Source organism: Abramis brama (genome assembly GCF_963993115.1).
Source record: "Abramis brama genome assembly, chromosome: 6".
Taxonomy (NCBI): Eukaryota; Metazoa; Chordata; class Actinopteri; order Cypriniformes; family Leuciscidae; genus Abramis; species Abramis brama.
Genome location: NC_139968.1, coordinates 44,735,565 through 44,754,339, shown reverse-complemented (window position 1 = coordinate 44,754,339; position 18,775 = coordinate 44,735,565). Strand labels below are relative to the sequence as shown.

The 18,775-nt window shown below is 36.5% G+C and overlaps 1 long non-coding RNA gene across 1 annotated transcript; it reads left to right on the top strand.

The window, feature by feature from the left end:
• Positions 1-4,264: 4,264 nt before the first annotated feature.
• On the top strand, positions 4,265-17,968 carry LOC311084943. Its single transcript, XR_014606678.1, has 4 exons — positions 4,265-4,427; positions 4,743-4,790; positions 5,041-5,241; positions 16,874-17,968. It is a non-coding gene; the product is annotated as an uncharacterized lncRNA (long non-coding RNA).
• The last annotated feature ends 807 nt before the right edge of the window (positions 17,969-18,775 follow it).

The window sequence follows — 18,775 nt, the reverse complement described above, 5'->3', positions numbered from 1 at the left end:
TTCAATATAATGGGTGAAGTAAGCTCATGCAATTTGCATGTGATCATGACCAGAGACGGACAGAAATTATATGAAGAGTTTTGTTTCTGCTCTTAAAGCTGCAAGTCCACGTCAAACACAGAGTTTTCCTTCTTCAAACCAAACTTGGGTCTTCAACCAACAAAGTTTAAATGCCGTCTGGCTACAGCGCTTCCCATAATGTTTACGCATTTGTGTCTGTTTGAACACACTCGACCACATGAGCGTCTACACTACCAAAGCAATCCGGTTGAATGTGTTTTCGACTACCTCTGGAAGTGGTCAAAAGTGGACAAGCTCAAATTGTTTTAGACCCTGTTTACACCAGTGTTTAGCACGTCCACTTGTGATCGTTTTTTTCACTACATAATTTTTCTTTTATTGTTTTACTGAGCTTTTTTTTTACTTTAATTTCAGGCCCGATGGATGAGAATGAAGTGGAGAAACATCAAAGGAGATCTCAGAAATCTTTCACTTGCAGTCAGTGTGGAAAGAGTTTTAGACGTCAAGGACACCTTCAGGAACACATGAAGATCCACACTGGAGAGAAACCGTTCACTTGCACTCAGTGTGGAAAGAGTTTCACACACAAACATAGTCTCGAGATTCACATGAGGATCCACACTGGAGAGAAACCGTTCACATGTGATCAGTGCGGACAAGATTTTAATCAACATGCTCACCTTAAGATGCACATGAGGATCCACACTGGAGAGAAACCGTTCACATGTGATCAGTGTGGGAAGACTTTTAGACATAAAGGACACCTTCAGGAACACATGATCATCCACACTGGAGAGAAACTGCATGAATGTGATCAATGTGGCAAAACATTTTTGAGGGCTTCAAACTTGAAAAAACACATGACAGTTCATTCACAGGAGAAACCACATTCATGTTCTTTGTGTGGAAAGAGTTTTTCACGTCTGCAGAATTTAAAAGTTCATCAGAAAGTACACACTGGTATAAGAAATCATATGTGCTTTGAGTGTGGGAAGACTTTTATCACAGCTGAAGATTTGAAACGGCACCAGAGAATTCACACTGGAGAGAAACCTTACAAGTGTTCACACTGCGACAAGAGATTCAGTCAGTCAGGATCCCTGAAAAAACACGAGAGGATCCACACTGGAGAGAAACCGTATCACTGCTTTGCATGTGGGAAGAGCTTCACTCATTCATCTAATCTACACAGTCATACAAAAACTCACATTAAGTAGCTTATCTTCAGTTCCAGCACTTTCAAGTGCGATGCCACCTCTCTTTCCTATTAGTTTGTCTAACCAGCCTCAACCACGGCTGTAGCCAGTTATGAAGTCACCGAGGTCCAGACTTCAGTATATTTCCGAGGTGTATATAATAAAGGTTGTGAAATAATTCTCTAATATAGTATTAACTCTACTTTAGTGCTGCAAGGATATTGCACAGCTCCAAGATCTTCTCATCTGAGCTCTGCGGTCTGTCGCCGCTCATCAACATCAGAATATTGAGATGACCAATCAAATTAAAGTAGACAGGCTTTATGTTCACAGAAGCTGCTGAGCGCATATTCTAGCGCTTCAGTTAACGGTCATGAAGTGTGAGATCAAATATAGCTAAACTAAACATTTCATATTTGACAGCTATTTTAGGATAGAAATGTTAAACAACCGACAAAAATAATCAGAAAAACTGATGTATATGAATATCAGTTGAGCCTATGTTTACTTTCTTCACTGACACAGACAGAAATCAAAAGAATATCAGAGAAAGCTCAGCTTCAGGAGGGGAAAAGACAGACCATAGTAGAGAGACTGAGAGAAAAAGAAAGAGTGATGGAGATTTTAGCCTTCATATGTCTGGAAATGCACATATGTATTTTCTCGGGGGAGCATGACTCCGAACCCCCTGAACTACCTCATATCTGGGACACCGGCGATTCTAGAACTCTACAGTCCTGGCCACAGCCATCGACAGTATAAAAGAAACATTGTCAACATTTGTCACATTAAATAGTTTATATTTAACTGTGAGATTCACATCAACTCAAAGATAAAGTTCCTTCCCAAAGAACAATATCGCATATATCATTTTGCTTAATATAATCTATTATGTTTAAAAGTACAAGTGTTTTTTAAAACTTTTTTACTAACTGTTCTTGCTCAGGAAACTGTAGAAGAGGCTGATTGAGATGCTTTATTATCTTGTTAGTCAATAAAGAGAGAGATCTGTCTTATTTGTTTCCAGTTTTACTTTCTTTTTGTATTTTCTGCATCAAGTATTAAACTTTTATTGTCCATTTTTATTGTCTGCTCCTCTTTCTTGCATCAAGAATAAATAATTAGTTAATTCTAATGTTTTCCTGTTGTTAGTTTGATTGCTTCTATTGTTCTCCTCATTTATTGGCTTTTGGCTTGCTTAGTTGGGGACATTTAATATTCAACAATATTATTGATCTGCCTTTCTTAAGGTGGTCGAAGACGCAATTTTCTTCTAGAAACAAACTTGAAGTTGTTTGTGAAGTTGCTTTGATGCAATCTGTATTGTAAAAGCACTATTTAAATAAAGGTGACTTGACTTGACTTAATTGCTTCTATTGCTCTCTGCATTTGTAAGTTGCTTTAGATAAAAGCGTCTGCTAAATGATAAAATGTAAATGTATTGTATTTAACAGATTTTATAAGGAAGCAGATTGATGGAGAATGTGTGCAATGGTACTCTTGGATCTCCAAACAGCTTTTGACAGTGAATCATTCAATACTGTAAGATAAATTAAGTGTCATGTGTTTTCCAAGTATGCTGATAGCCTGGTTGAACTTTTATTAAACTGGGAGAATTCAAAGTGTGAAAATTGATGGGTTTCTCTCTGAATAAACAATTATTAATAATGGAGTTCCCCAGGGAAGTGTCTTAGGCCCCCTTTTATTCCTCCTATACATAAATGATATGCAAGCAGTTTGTGACTGTAATTTGTTCTCTGCTTTACTGGTTTCAGACAAGGATGTCAGTAAAATACAAGTGATATGAGGAGTTATATAAAGTAAGAGACTGGCTCTCTGAAAATAAACTCTTATTGCATTTAGGTAAAAAATGGGATCATGTTATGTGAGTCTAAAAGTAAACTGAACAAGGTTCCTAACCTGTCTGTCAAGGTAGGGGATTGTGTAATATCAAACAGAAATAGTGTTGATTATCTTGGCTGTGTCCTTGACAATGATTTAAGTGGTGCAAGTATGGCTATGAAAACTTTAGGTAAGGTTAATGCTAGAACAAAACTTCATGCTAGATATGTTAGTTTTCTGGGTAAACAAAATGTAAAACTACTTGCATCATGTTTAGTGCAATGTCATTTTGAGTAAGCATGCATTTCTTGGATGTCTGATCTGTTTTGTGTATGGTTGGATAAGTTACAGAAATCTCTATATAAATTGATACGATTTTGGGTTTAAGTAGTTTTTCACATGTTGATGATCCCATTTTAGACATCTAAATAGAAACAGAAATAACAGCATTTATTAGAAATAGAATCTTTTGTAATATTAGAAATGTCTTTACTGTAACTTTTGATCAATTTAATTCATCCTTGATGAATAAAAGTATTGATTTATTTTATTTCTTTCCCCCGCCAAAAATTAAATAAAATTTCTTACTGACCCCAAAATTTTGAACGGTAGTGATTAATATTACAAAAGATTTATATTTCTGTTCTTTTGAACTTTCTATTAATCAAAGAATCCTGAAAAAAAAAGTTTTTTTGAGCATCAAATCATCATATTAGAAGGATTTCTGAAGGATCATGTGACTCTGAAGACTGGAGTAATGATGCTAAAATTCAGCTTTGGTCACAGGAACAAATAAGACTTTATTATTTATTTATTTAATTGTAATAAAAATTCACAATATTAGTGTTTTTTTAAATGCAGCCTTGGTGAGCAGAATATACTTTTAAAAAACATGCCTGATAAAAGTTGAATAAGGCCATTGGGAATGGCATCAAATACTACAGCAAACTCTTTAGTAGTTACAGGGACCTTATAATGATTAAGGAATTCACAGTAAAGAGATGTTCATTATTCTTAAATAACTGTCTGACCAAAATTATACTGTTATTGTACCAGTTTCTGTAAAATAAAGATTTATTTTTAAACGTAATATATGTTTGCTCCAAATCACAGAGTTGTGTGGAGAAAAAATATGCTTAAAAATTAGTTTTGATAATCTATCATTTATTTCGTCTCGTGGTGATGACGTCATCACTCTCGCCTTCGCGCGTCTCCTGAGGCTTTTGAGGTAAACAGTTCACACGTTAAATCCTATTTTTTACAGTCTATGGTTAAATCACGTAACTACTATACAGTTTACGCAACATATTACGGGCTCTTTTCAGAAAGTTTTTCATCGTGTGTCCGTTTCGTTTCCCATACAAAACGGTAAGATGTTAGCGAACTACTTTGTTATGAAGTTATTAGGGAATCGGATTCATATGGACAAAGTACAAGGGTTGATAATTTCGTCAGTGTCTGTCTTTATATTTATATTACTGTTGTTATATATTTTCTGTATCATTCTTGTATTCTCTATATTCTTGTTGAATGAGTATTGATAGTCTATGGCTCATCACTATTATCAGAGCAGCTGAAAAGCTTCTTTATTTCATGTCAATAGATCCTGTTTTCACCTCATTCATTATGCTGATGTCTTCAGATCTGTAAATTGCCACATTAAGCTCATTTTATTGTCAACAGATTTGAGCAAACGACACGATCAGCTATTGTGACATCTACAAGATATAGGTAAGTATTATAATGGCTTTTATTTCAATAATCTGTGATGAACCATGTTTCATATGCAACACAATAAACAAAAAAAGTTGAGTTAACTGTATTGGTGTGCCATTTGTTTCTTGCAACATATATTTTTATGTTTTAATCTTTTTTTTTATTCTTAATTTTTTATAATGTGACCATAAATACTTAAAGTGGGTGGACTATGTTTTTTTAACTCAGTAAGTGATTTTTGTCAGATCTGCTCCTCCTCCTTCAGTGAAGCTCCTCCTCCTTCAGTGAAGCTCCTCTCACTGCAATTCACCAATAAATGCTGGAATATTCCCATCAGCTACAAGTGAAGACGAGCATCAAACCATCAGGAAGAGCTGAAATCTGCAAAGACAGAGTTTATTGAAGGACAGTGAGAACATGAGAGATCCAGAACACTGCAGAATGAAACACACTGAAGAACAAAGAGGTTGGTGTTTATTCCTGATTTAGGGATGGGTATCGTTAAGGTTTTAACGGTATTACTACCCTTACCTATACTCCTTATCAATCTGGTACTTTAACGGTATTCTTATTTTTGTTATATAAAAAATAAATAAATAAAAAATAAATATCTATAGCAAAAGAAAAATCAATGCTTTAACAAAACAAATAAAACATGTTATGCAGAAGGGTGCAGGCTTTTGTGTTTTATACAGTGTTGGGGAAGCTACTCTGAAACTGTAGTTTGACAAGCTACAAGCTACTCGTAAGTTAAAGTAGTTAAACTACAGTCAAGCTACCCTTTTGGAAAAGTAGTTAGCTACTCTACAAGTAACTATCAAAAAGTAGCTAGCTACATTGAAACTACTTTTGATTTTTTTGAACAACGTATATTATAAATAACCAGAGGTGGACAGTAACAAAGTACATTTACTTGAGTACAGTACTTAAGTACACCTTTTGAGTATCTGTACTTTACTTGAGTATTATTTTTTCTGGAAACTTTTTACTTTAACTTCACTACATTTGAAAGACAAATATCGTACTTTTTACTCCACTACAATTTTGTCAGATCCTTGAGTAGAAAGTAACATCAGTCAGTGGATGATTTTGGTTGCAGGGGTTGCATTTTGGTTGAAAATGAAAGTCGGGTTGACGTCAGAACCCTGCATCTGATTGACATCAGAACCCGACGTCAGATTGACGTTGGATATTGATTGAAAATAAAAGTCAGGTTGACGTCAGAACCCGACTGATGTTGGTTTCTGACGTCAACCCGATTTTCATTTTCAACCACAATACAACGTCTGTCCAATGTTGGAGATCAACGTCAATCTGACATTGGATTCTGACATAAACCTGATTTTCATTTTCAACGTTGGGTTTGGTCTTCTAAATGCGAATTTTGTCACTTTTTTGGAGCACACTAGCTTATAGATAACAGTAAGGCTAACATATTCATACTAAAAGCCAAAAAACTTTAAATAGGGCAATATTTGAGGGAACAGCCATTTGGGTGTTCGAAACCATTGTGGACGTTATTGAGAGCACTTATTCAATCTCACATTCAATTCCACTACTGGAACTGTGTTCTAGAAATAAATGTGATATTAATATAAGTGCAGGCATAGATTCAGAGGCATAAGGTACTGTAGGTATTACACACAACAATGCAACAATAATAAAACAATGCATTGACATTTACTTTTTACTTTTGATACTTTACAACTTTTACTTGTAACGGAGTAATATTTGACCAGTAGTATCTGTACTTTCACTCAAGTAAGGAAGTTGTGTACTTCGTCCACCTCTGTAAATAACTGAATAAGTGTCTGAGGAATGTTTTAAGTAAAATATTTAGTGTTTAAAACAATGCAATACAATTATGATTTCAAAGAGTATTGTTTTATTACACACAACTAGTGCTGGGCGGTATGACCAAAAATCCACATCACGGTATTTTTCTAAATTACACTGGTTTCATGGTATATGACGGGTTTTTTTCCCCAAGCATGGCTGGGTGTAAGAGGCGCTTTAGGAGTGGCAGAAATAGCGGTTTCCCCGGTAAGCTCATAACGCTCATAAACGCTACTTTATCAGGAAAGATAAATAACGATTAGGGCTGAACGATATGGACAAAATTTCATATCTCGATTTTCATGCCAGATATCTCGATATCGATACAATATGATATATATATATATATATATATATATATATATATATATATATATATATATATATAATACAGAATCTGAATTAAAATGTGTTTGATTTAAGCCTACATTTCAAAATTTTGTGTCAGAAAATGTATTGTTTTTAAGCCTTTCGCACGTACGATCACACAGGTGTAATCAGTCTAGGCTGGTCCCTGGAGCGTACGATCAAGTGCATCACATGATCAACTGCTAAATTCAAATGTTGAATTTAGCCAGAGACAGGCGCGCTCAGAGCTGTCATATATCACAACTTTTCAGATATTTCATGCCATAGCTAACACATTTGTGAATATTCTGAATAAAAAAGGAAAAATGACATAAAAGCAGATCATCATTCATTCAGCGCTGTTGCTGCTGCGGTGTGTCACGTGACAAGCAATGACGCGTCACCATGGAAACGCCGCCCCCCCTCTCACAACATAGTTCCCACGTCCCTGGTAGTGTGTGCGCGCTGGCTTTAGCGGTGCATTCAAGGGCACTCGTAAAACTGATGCTTGTTGTTTGTCTCTTCAATCGTAATAACAAAGAAGCTTTTCTAAAGACCGTCAGTTAACTTCACATACATTCATATAAAAACACCCGCGCCGCCTTTTGATTTTGAAATGTGCAGTGCTCATGTTTATTCAACGATGTCAATGCCAACCACAAACAGATTTTCCAAAAGGCTGTGTTGATATTGTGAACCAATGTATGGGAAACACTGTAATATAATTTGACAGCTATCAATTATAGTTTAACCTATCCATCTTCAAAGTCACGCTTAGGGGCTGTTTACACCTGGCCACTTCATGCGTTTTCTGTGACCGGATAGCTATCCGATCGTGAAAAGACCAGGTGTACTGCTAAATGCCCTCCGAAATGCATTCGAGACGGATTTGAATCCGATCGCTCAAACCACTTCAGGAGGAGATCTGAGACGCATTCCAGACGAACTGGAAAAGTGTAAATGCATCTGGTTGTTGAAACCACATATGTAAATTGTACTCCTCCCAAAAATGCTAAAAAAAATAAACGTGTGAGAGCGTGTTATAGGTTATATGTAATTTTATAGCCAGTTATGACGACGCAACTGGAACACGCATCACCGCAGATGAGAAGCTGAGCATATATTCATTAACTTAAGCCAACGAGTAAACTATCGCAAATCAAAAGTAAAAGTGAGACGCTTAACACACAATCATCATCATTAAAAGTAGAGAAACGAAATGATCTTACCAGGGCTGTTGCCGCTCTCTATTATTGCGGTCTTTGATTTTGAAATTTTAGCTGATGATCAATAAAATGCAGCTCATATCTGTTTCTTTCCGTGTTGCTCCATTAAATCTACATAAAGCACGGGAATTGAAGATCGGATTTAAATCCGTTTCGCAAAAACACATTTATGTGACCAGGTGTAAATGGAATCGTTTTGATAAATCAGATAGTTATCTTGATCTGAGAAAACGCATGAAGTGGCCAGGTGTAAACAGCCCCTTAGTAACACGTGCGTCACCACAGTGCAACAGTGAAAGGACCCTCTCAAACAGTGTCGCGCCGCGTTCCGATCGCTATTAAAGCGACATACACCGGTATTGCGGTATTTAAAAAATTAATATCATAACAAAAATAAACACCGGTATTCGGTATGAACCGGAACACCGCCCAGCACTACACACAACACTCAAATATCTCAGACTGTTTGTCAAAAGTGCAAAATTGCAACAAATACAACATTGCAAGAACAAAATATACATCCAACGTAAATTGCATGTAGAACATTTTCTCAAAAATACCGATTGTGAGATGGTTGCATTTTGGCAAGAAAATACATTGAACAACCGCTCACATGTGGCACTGGCAGGGAAAGAACTATCCGGTGTAGTTGCAGTAGACTGAAACCTCATCCAAAACATTAACCTCCAAAGGGTCAAAATGTTATAATTTGTAATGTTACAAAAGCCTCAACTGAAGAGTAAAAACGCTTGGAAAATGTTAAGTATTTTAGTTGAACTGGCATAGTTAGTCACTGTTATTGTTATACCACTCAAGCAAAACAGGAATGGTTTCACACCATCAGTCGAGAATTGAGGTGCAGTGTCCTTCTAATAAGAGCAGGCAATAACAAAATGTATAGGCAACTCAATTTGTTCTCTTAACTAAACTGAAGCAGAAGTGCCTGACCTGTTAATTCGACACAAGAGAGGTTTCTCAAAATGACTGTCGGAAAGACGGTTGCATTTTGGCAGGAAAATATCCTTTCCAACATTAAACAACCGCTCACATGCGGCACTGGCAGGGACACCAGTTTTGCACTTAATGAAGACTCTCTTCATTTTTGATAGATGCTGGGAAGCACTATCAGGTGTGTTTGCGGTAGACTGTAGATAAATGTTCAATTCATCTGTGATCAAATGTTCAATTCAAGTCTGTGATCTCATCGCTTTCATTTTCTGGCTTCCTTGAAACAATTGTCTCTGCAACATGTGGACTGTGTGCTGCTGAAAGCTCCTGTTTTAGTCTTAAGATGATGTCATCTTTTTGTTAATTTGGTATATAAGACATACGAAACATAGGATGTGAAGCCGTTGCCATGAGATACTTTTTACCGGAAAGGTAACTGAACCTTCTGTTCACACCACTGATGATGGCATTAACTAATGGCCCACAAAATTGGAGGTTTTCTTGCTTGAGTGACTGCAACTTCTCAACAAGAATGTTGATTGTGGGGACCAAGACTCCGAGGTATGCCATTTTGTCCGACTGGAGAACATCTAGGGCCTTGAACACTGGTGCCATCACCTGTGAAATTACACATAAAACATGGCTGTATGCATGAGTGCAAAAATACATGATGAAAATCACAGGATGCATAAGTCATGTTGATTATTATATTCTTAAGAGTTATTAATAGGTAATTAACTTTAAAATAATTTACTAAAGAATTAGGCTACTAAAGTTATTGGTTTTAATAAAATTTGTATTTAAAATACAGTATATACCAAAAATATTTTTATTTTACAAATATGGGATTCTATGAAACACTAAAAATATTTACATAAAATGATTGATTCAATACATCTTAGACAGTTCAAACTCACCATGACATATTTGATGAATGTAATCTCTGATGGCTTCAGTCGTGGAATGTCAATTTTCTCACAAACATCATGGAGCTCCTGAGGTTTCTCTTCAATGCAAGTTTTCATACGATCCATTGCATTATATGTAGAGTTCCAACGTGTTACATTAGGCACAACCAGCATGCATCCAAGTCTGTCTTTAATGTTGTCAGAAGCTTGGGTGCTTCTACTCTGCTTATTCCAAAGGCTTTGACATTTGGCGAAAGCTGCCCTTGAAATCTTTTTAAATGAAGAATCTTCCACAGCTGCCTCAGCATCTTTGGTTGCAACCAAGTGGAGAGAATGGCAGGCACAGCGTTGATGGGCTGGCAAGTGGTAGTCATCCTTTTTGGTCTCTTGTAGAAATGCTGCAACATCAGTGAACTCAACATCTGCCTCTTCATCATTTTCTTCATCATCTTCAGTCACTTTTTCTTCAGCTGCGAACACAGTAAATGCTTTTACAAAATTTGAACCGTTGTCTGTAGTGGTTAACACAACTTTGTTTTGAATGCTGAATTCCATGTGGACACTTTCAAGCATCTCTGCCAGAGTGTCATAAGTGTGCCTTCCCTTGATCCTTCGGCAAGCTAAAGCCCCGGAAGAGATGGTAAGTGTGTCTGAATCTATCCAATGGACAGTGACTCCCAGATAGCTCTTGTGATTTGTAGACCATGCATCTGTGGTTGTTGCTACAAATTCCTGCTCAGACAAAACTTTACACATATCTGCCTTCATGGAAATGTATTGATCCTCTAGCATTCTGACTAATGTCTTTCTAGACATCACATGCTGAGGGGATGAAGCCCCTGAATAACAGAATTCAGAACCAGCTTGTTGAATTTTTCCTGGGAAACTGGTGAAATACTGAATTGAAATACTGAAATACTCATGAAATACTGAATTGGTCTTGATGAGCTTGAGGAACTCTGTTCTTGAATGGAGGGTGTCGTTATCTTTTTACTGAATTGTTGCTGCATTCTCAGTAACTCATTCAGTTTAGTCTCTGATAGGCATAGGATAAAGGGAAAAGAAATAGAAATTAGAAAGAAAAACACATTTTAAATGCCACACTTTTAAATTATGATTATGCAAGACAGAAATATATAAGCCTACTAATAATACAACTGCGCAACAACATAAAGGAATGTTTCCTTTTTATATTAATTTTCATTTTACACTAAGGTAGCTAAATGATAACACTTGTCTTAATTTCTCCACTTGAAAGGATTAAACACTTGAGCTTTTATTTTGGCGGAAAACTGTGACGAGACCTTTACGTTTCTATAACATTAAGAACGCTTTTATATTAAAAATCGAGTGAAATGCTGTAATTATCTGGCTGCCCACACAAATGTTGGAAGTTTTGTGAACGTTAAACAGCATAACTGGTATTTGAAAATGCACGCAGAATTTACTGTGAAAGAAGAACGTGAATCACAAGCTGCTTGTGAGCACAGTTCGGTTCACTCTGAAACCAGTCACAACAAATCTATACAGCAATTTAATTAGATCAAAGCCTTTGTCGTGCGATAAACAAACTAAGATTACATTTTTTGTTCAACTGACAAACACGATGGTGCAAACGTTAGTGGTCTTTTATGTTCATTACCAAACTGGCGGACAGATCATGGCGGGTCATTGTAATTAAATCAGAAATAGAAATTTGATGTAACATAGAGAGCAATAAAGCAGGATAATTAATACATTTAAAATGGCCATTACTCACCTTTATGTGCGTCCTTAAATTTGTGCTTGAGGTCTTCGACGTAGACAGCGTTTTAAACTTTGGTTTGCAAAGATTGCATACAAAAGTGTAACCTTTACTTGTCGTTTCTTTGAGAGACATGAACTTGGACAAATAAGGCCATGGGTAATTAACGTTAGTTGTTTCTCCATCCTCCAAATCTGCCGCCACGTCTTGCTCCATAATGGATAATATGAGTGTGTCAACCCACTTCTGTACGTCAGTGCACCATTACCTGCAAGATGCGTGATTAAACAACAGGTGGCGGTAATGGCAAAAAATTAGTTTACTAATCTAACAAGAAGAAGAATATCCTTGCATCGCGCTGATTCGCGCAGGCTCGACAAAACGCAATGTAGCTTTTGTTCGCGCTACACCGCTATTTGCTGCAAAAAGTAGTTAGCTACTGGAAAAGCTACACTGTTTAAAAAGCAACTGAGCTAATGCCAAGCTACTGAAAAATGTAGTTAAGTTAGTAGCGTCGCTACTTGTAGTTAACTACTCCCCAACACTGGTTTTATATACAAAAGACATAGGACACCAAAACACACATGGTGCAAACACATGGTCAAACCAAAAAAAGTATACAATAAAACTAATATACAAATTATATACCCAGTGCTTTAATTTCAGTAATGTCTATTGACATTACTGTTCAGGAGTAATATGGGCTAAAAAGACATTAAACTGCATTTGAGTGAATAAACTGTTTAAGTGAATCTCCAAGACGGCCATTTTGACATTTTTGTGTATATTTGATCGTTTAGATGCGCACACGAAGCCCAAAATATACGTTGCTTGTCTGGTTGCGGTGTGTTTCGCAGCGCGCGGTGCATTTGGAACAGCGTCTATTGCGCCAATTTTGGTACTTTTAATAACCTTTTATTATCAAACGTGTCCCGCAGTTTAGCAACAGTATAGACTACATTTTACAACAATCACCGATTGTGCAGATTCTGACGTTATGTTTGGGTTTTAGGGAGAAATGACCGCAGCGCACCGCTGTGAAGGGAAGGAAGTTGCGCTAGACAGAATGCGGCTCAAATATCTTCTTTTTTATAATCATTGGAAGCCAACATCTAAATCTAAAATAAAATGAGTTTAATATCAAAGATCTGAAGTGTAACCGTTTCAGTGTTTAGTTCTGTCCTCATCGTCACTCATTAAGCAGAGCTGTTGTGTTGTGGGCGCCGTGGCTCCGCGTGAAAGATCTCTCTCTCTCTCTCTCTCTCTCTCTCTTTAGCAAAAATGCATCACAGACAAATGGTTCAATATTATTATACATAGAAGTGGCTTGCGAGATTAAATTTGCAAGATAATAATTTCTTAATAGCAATGTAGGAGCCATATATTGGGTTTGACTTGTCTTCTATGATATTTCCTCCTTTTTCTATACTGTTGTGTATGTGCATGCGCATAGTGACATCATTGATTACTGTGGGTGTCACCGGGGGTGTGGTGTCTGTATTTAGTGTGTGTGCTCACCTGTGTGGCACGGTGGTGTGTTTGGATTATGGCTGCAGAGTGAGCATGTGGAGAAACTTTCTGTTGACCGTCACCATCGTCTTCATCTTCTGTTACTGCACTGTCTGAGGTATCTTCGCACGGCTGATGAAATGCAACTATTAAAGTAAGTGTTGGTTCTTTCTAAGCTTGTGAAATGGAACAATAAAGACATCCCATCATGTGCAATGGTTCAGCGTGACACGTCTTCAGTATAAACCCACATGTCTTAGCTTGCTGCGGTGTTTGGATTGGTTTTAAGCTGATTTAAGCTGAAACACATGGTGTAGTTTGTGTAAACAGGGAGTGTTAAAATTATAGCATTATTGCGTATTTTTAAAATGTTAAAGGTCCCATTGCATGGATTATTTTATTATTTTAGAATGTTTCCTGGGGTGCCCTTATAATGTTAGTATGTTTTTGATCAAAAGTTGTTATAATTTAGAAATAAAAGGCATTTTTCCTAGCCTGATTTAAGTCTCTGATTTGAACGCTCTCTTTGAAGGGGCGTGTCTGCTGTGAGACTTCAGTGTAAACGCCCACTGCTGTGATTGGCTGCTGTGAGACTTCAGTGTAAACGCCCACTGCTGTGATTGGCTGACATGCTTGCATATGAAATATCTAGCATTAGGCTACTTGTCAACTCTCTTGAAAACTTTTACTATTACAGCTAGTATACGTTTTTACTATTACAGCTATCGAGATTAACGAATCGTGAGAAGTTTAAGTATTTAGATCTATTCCCATCACATAAAAGGTTGCAGTGAAGAGCATTGAGCAGATGACAGCCTGTTGATCGCGTGAATGAAGATCATTGCAACACAGTTTCTGCACTCTCAATAATGATTTCACCAATGCAAACATGAGGTAAGTACAGTAAGAGCTTCGTTGTGCAGCGTAACAGCGTCATTGATTTTCTAACCTGCAATATACCCTTTAAGGTTAAAAAAACTCATAAAGTGAAAATTTCATGCAATGGGACCTTTAAAATAAATGTAACAAAAAAAGTATCAAAAAGTGTCTTGCGGGAACACAAAAGCATTGAAATATTATTTTTTTCCTCCCATCATAATGTCCCTTTATTAGGGGCTCTATAGATTTGTGACTCTAATGAATAAAAAAAAATGTCTAGTACATTAATGTACTCCTTTAATGGAAAATTCCAGGGACATAATGGATCAAAATCATCATAATCTTGTATAACAGTTGTTTGAACACAACTCAATACCCTGGCTTGGGATTATTTTAAATCTACATTCACATCCATATGTGATAAACATATTCCAATTAAAAGATTTAGGATAAGTGGTAAAAATAACCCCTGGTTCAATGACACCGTTTCTACCTTTATAAAACAGAGGAATGCTGCTTGGGCTAAGGCAAAGAACTCAAACAATTCCTTAGACTGGATTTCCTATAGAGCATTACGAAACAAATGCACAAAATTAATCAAAAGTGCAAAACGTGATGATTATCTGTCCGCAGTAAATGAAAATTTAAATAATCCCATAAAGTTTTGGAAATTAGTCAAGTCTACTTACGTATCAAATCTGTCATTAAAATTTCCAGACCATCTTAAAGCTAATCATATTGTGGTTAAGGGCAAAGAAGCTATTGCAGATACTCTTAATAGTTATTTTATTTCAGTTGGCTCCACCTCCGAGTCTATTAATTCGGGTGTTAATACTAGTAAAGAAACTGCAGAATCTATCCAATATTGCCTTTCACAATCATTTAATTTTGTGCCCATTACTACCGCACAGGTTCATGAAGCTCTAATGAAACTAGATCCAAAAAAAAAAGGCAGGAATCGATCAAATTGAGCCCTATCTCCTAAAATTGGCAGCTGATTTCGTAGCAGAACCTATAGCCTCTTTATTCAATTTAAGTCTGGTCTCCAATACTATCCCAAAAATGTGGAAATCGGCAATGGTTACTCCTTTATTAAAGGGCAGAGATCCTGAAGATCCAAACAATTACCGTCCTATATCTAGATTGCCAGATTTAGCGAAAGTTTTGGAATCATTAATAAACGACCAATTAAAACAATATCTGTCAGCCAATAATATTCTTCATGATTATCAGTCTGGATTCAGAACAGGACATAGTACCATTACTGCAGCAATGTCAGTGTCAAATGATATTATAACCTCTCTAGATAGCAAAAAGTCATCTGCTGCTTTATTTGTTGATTTATCAAAAGCCTTTGATTCGGTAGACCATAAATTATTGTTACAGAGACTCAGGTTTATTGGCCTTAGTGAAGCTGCTTTAAATTGGTTTGAAAATTATCTTTCAGATCGTACTCAATGTGTGTCCGTGGAAAACTACAATTCACCATTCCTACAAGTTAATACTGGGGTTCCTCAAGGATCCGTTTTAGCCCCTCTTTTATTTTCTATTTATATTAATGATCTTGGTCATGGAATAGACTCCGCTAAATTACACTTGTATGCAGACGATACAATTATTTATACAACAGCATCTTCCTTAAATCAAGCTATGAAGCAACTACAGAATGCTTTTCAAGTACTGCAGCACTCTTTGACGCAATTAAAATTGGTTCTAAATTCAAAAAAGACAAAATACATGATTTTTAGCCGGGGTCGCTCGAAAGTAACTGACATTTCAATTATAACTTCAAATGACTTACCATTAGAAAGTTCTTATAAATATTTAGGTATATGGATGGACGAAAGATTAGCATTTGATGTACATATTGATCATCTGTTGAAGAAGCTTAGGCCAAAACTAGGTTTCTTTTATCGTTTAAAAAACTGTTTTCCCTATGAGGCCCGAAAGAAAATAGTAGAGAGTGCTTTTTTATCTATAATCGACTATGGTGATCTTCTTTATATGCATGCAGCTACATCTCTACTTAGAAAACTAGATTCTGTGTATCATGCAGCTTTGCGTTTTGTCTCCGGTGCAGAGTCACGGACGCATCATTGTATTTTATATGATTCTTTATCTTGGTCATCTTTATATCAAAGGAGAAAGCAACACATGTATTTATTTATTGCAAAAGCTCTTTTAGGTAAATTACCTTTTTATATATCAAATCTTTTAATTTATTATACAAATAATTATTGTACTAGGTCAGGTTCCCACATTCGGCTAAAAGTCCCAAGGGTTTTGTCAGAGTTTGGCAAAAGTGCATTTTCCTTTTATGCTCCATGGGCTTGGAATGAATTGCAAAAAGTTCTTAATTTAGACGCACTTCCAACCATAAGCACTTTTAAATGTCTTTTGCAAAATGTTTTACAGGATACTTGTAATTGTTTTAATTGATTTGCTTTAACCTAACTTTTGATTGTTGTAAATTGTGGTGTTGTCTTATTGTTAATCTTTTGTGTGAAACTCTGTGCCGCTATCTTGACCAGGTCTCGCTGGAAGAAGAGATAATAATATCTCAATGTGATTCTCCTGGTTAAATAAAGGAAATAAAAAATAAATAAAAAATACTTTCTGCTATGACATCGTTTTTTTTTTTTTTTTTTTTTTTTTTTTCTTATATTGATTTACTGAGCTTTTTTTGAACTTTAATTTCAGGCCCGATGGATGAGAATGAAGAAGTGGAGAAACATCAAAGAATATCTCAGAAATCGTTCACTTGCACTCAGTGTGGAAAGAGTTTCACATACAAACAGAGTCTGAAGGTTCACATGAGGATCCACACAGGGGAGAAACCGTTCTCATGTGATCAGTGTGGAAAGAGTTTTAGACATCAAGGACACTTTCAGGAACACATGAAGATCCACACTGGAGAGAAACCATTCACATGTGATCAGTGTGGGAAGAGTTTTGCACATAAAGGACACTTTCAGAAACACACGATCATCCACACTGGAGAGAAACTGCATCAATGTGATCAATGTGGTAAAACATTTTTTAAGGCTTCAAACCTGAAGAGCCACATGACAGTTCATTCACAGGAGAAACCACATTCATGTTCTTTGTGTGGAAAGAGTTTTTCACGTCCACAGAATTTAAAAGCACATCAGAAAATACACACTGGTGTAAGAAATCATATGTGCTTTGAATGTGGGAAGACTTTTATGACAGCTGTAGTTTTGAAACGGCATCAGAGAATTCACACTGGAGAGAAACCTTACAAGTGTTCACTCTGCAACAAGAGATTCAATCGGTTAGAATCCCTGAAAACACACAAGAGGATCCACACTGGAGAGAAACCGTATCACTGCACTGCATGTGGGAAGAGCTTCACTCAATTATCTGCTTTACACAGTCATACAAAATCTCACATTAAGTAGCTTATCTTCAGTTCCAGCACTTTCAAGTGCGATGCCACCTCTCTTTCCTATTAGTTTGTCTTAACCAGCTACAACCACGGCTGTAGCCAGTTATGAAGTCACCGAGGCGGCAACTCAAAGATAAACTTCCTTCCCAAAGTGCAATATTGCATATTTCATTTTGCTTAATATAATCTATATGTTTAAAAGTACAAGTGTTTTTTTTAAAACATTTTTTACTAACTGTTCTTGCTCAGGAAGCTGAAGAAGAGGCTGATTGAGATGCTTTGCTATCTTGTTAGTCAATGAAGAGAGAGATCTGTCTTATTTGTTTCCAGTTTTACTTTCTTTTTGTATTTTGTGCACCAAGTATTAAACTTTCATTGTCCATTTTTATTGTCTGCTCCTCGTCCTTGCATCAAGAATAAATAATTTGATCAATTTACTTTAGTTACATCTAAAAGTCATGCTGAGTAGAAATACATATGTACATATCATGTTTCTCTTGGTCCCTTCAAAGTTGCATTGGATTTTCTCCTCAGCGTAAAGGTTAAGAGGCTCATCTATAACTGTTTTACATGTTTGTAGAGTTAGTTTCTAGAGTAAATATAAAGGCTTTAATCTGTGTGTTTACACAGCCATTTTTTTTTTTAAATGTCGGGTGCTGGTGTTTCGTGTGCGTTCGGCCAATCAGCGAACACTAACGTCATGGATAGTTCCTATAGTGCTGGTTTAGACCGACTCTGAAGTAGGAGTAAATTAGTTCCTCCAAAAGGAGTTCCTAAAACTAAAATCATTCCTAGTTTCCGGGTGCGAACACGCCAAAATCTGGGTACTTCCACCAATAGTTCTATGAAATATGAAAAGGTTCCTTCGGTGCGAAATCCTCTAATGTCACACCTAAAGTACGATGTGGGAAGCTGTAATCTGCTGATTGGTCAGTTTAAATGTCTCACATTTGGTTTCAGTCGCATGGTCATGGAAGGGATGAAATAAGATTGCAAGCATTTGTTTACAACTGGTGTTAAGAAGCATTTTGGTCAGTTGGATCACAAGTATACCAAGGGCCCATTCACGTTTACTCCTGGTGTTTTAATCTGTCTCTTTTGTCTACTTTCAACCACTTCTGTCCAGATTTCTTCGAGGGAGTGTCTCTGGGCCAGTTAATATATGGGATTTCTCAATTCTTTTATCTATTGGA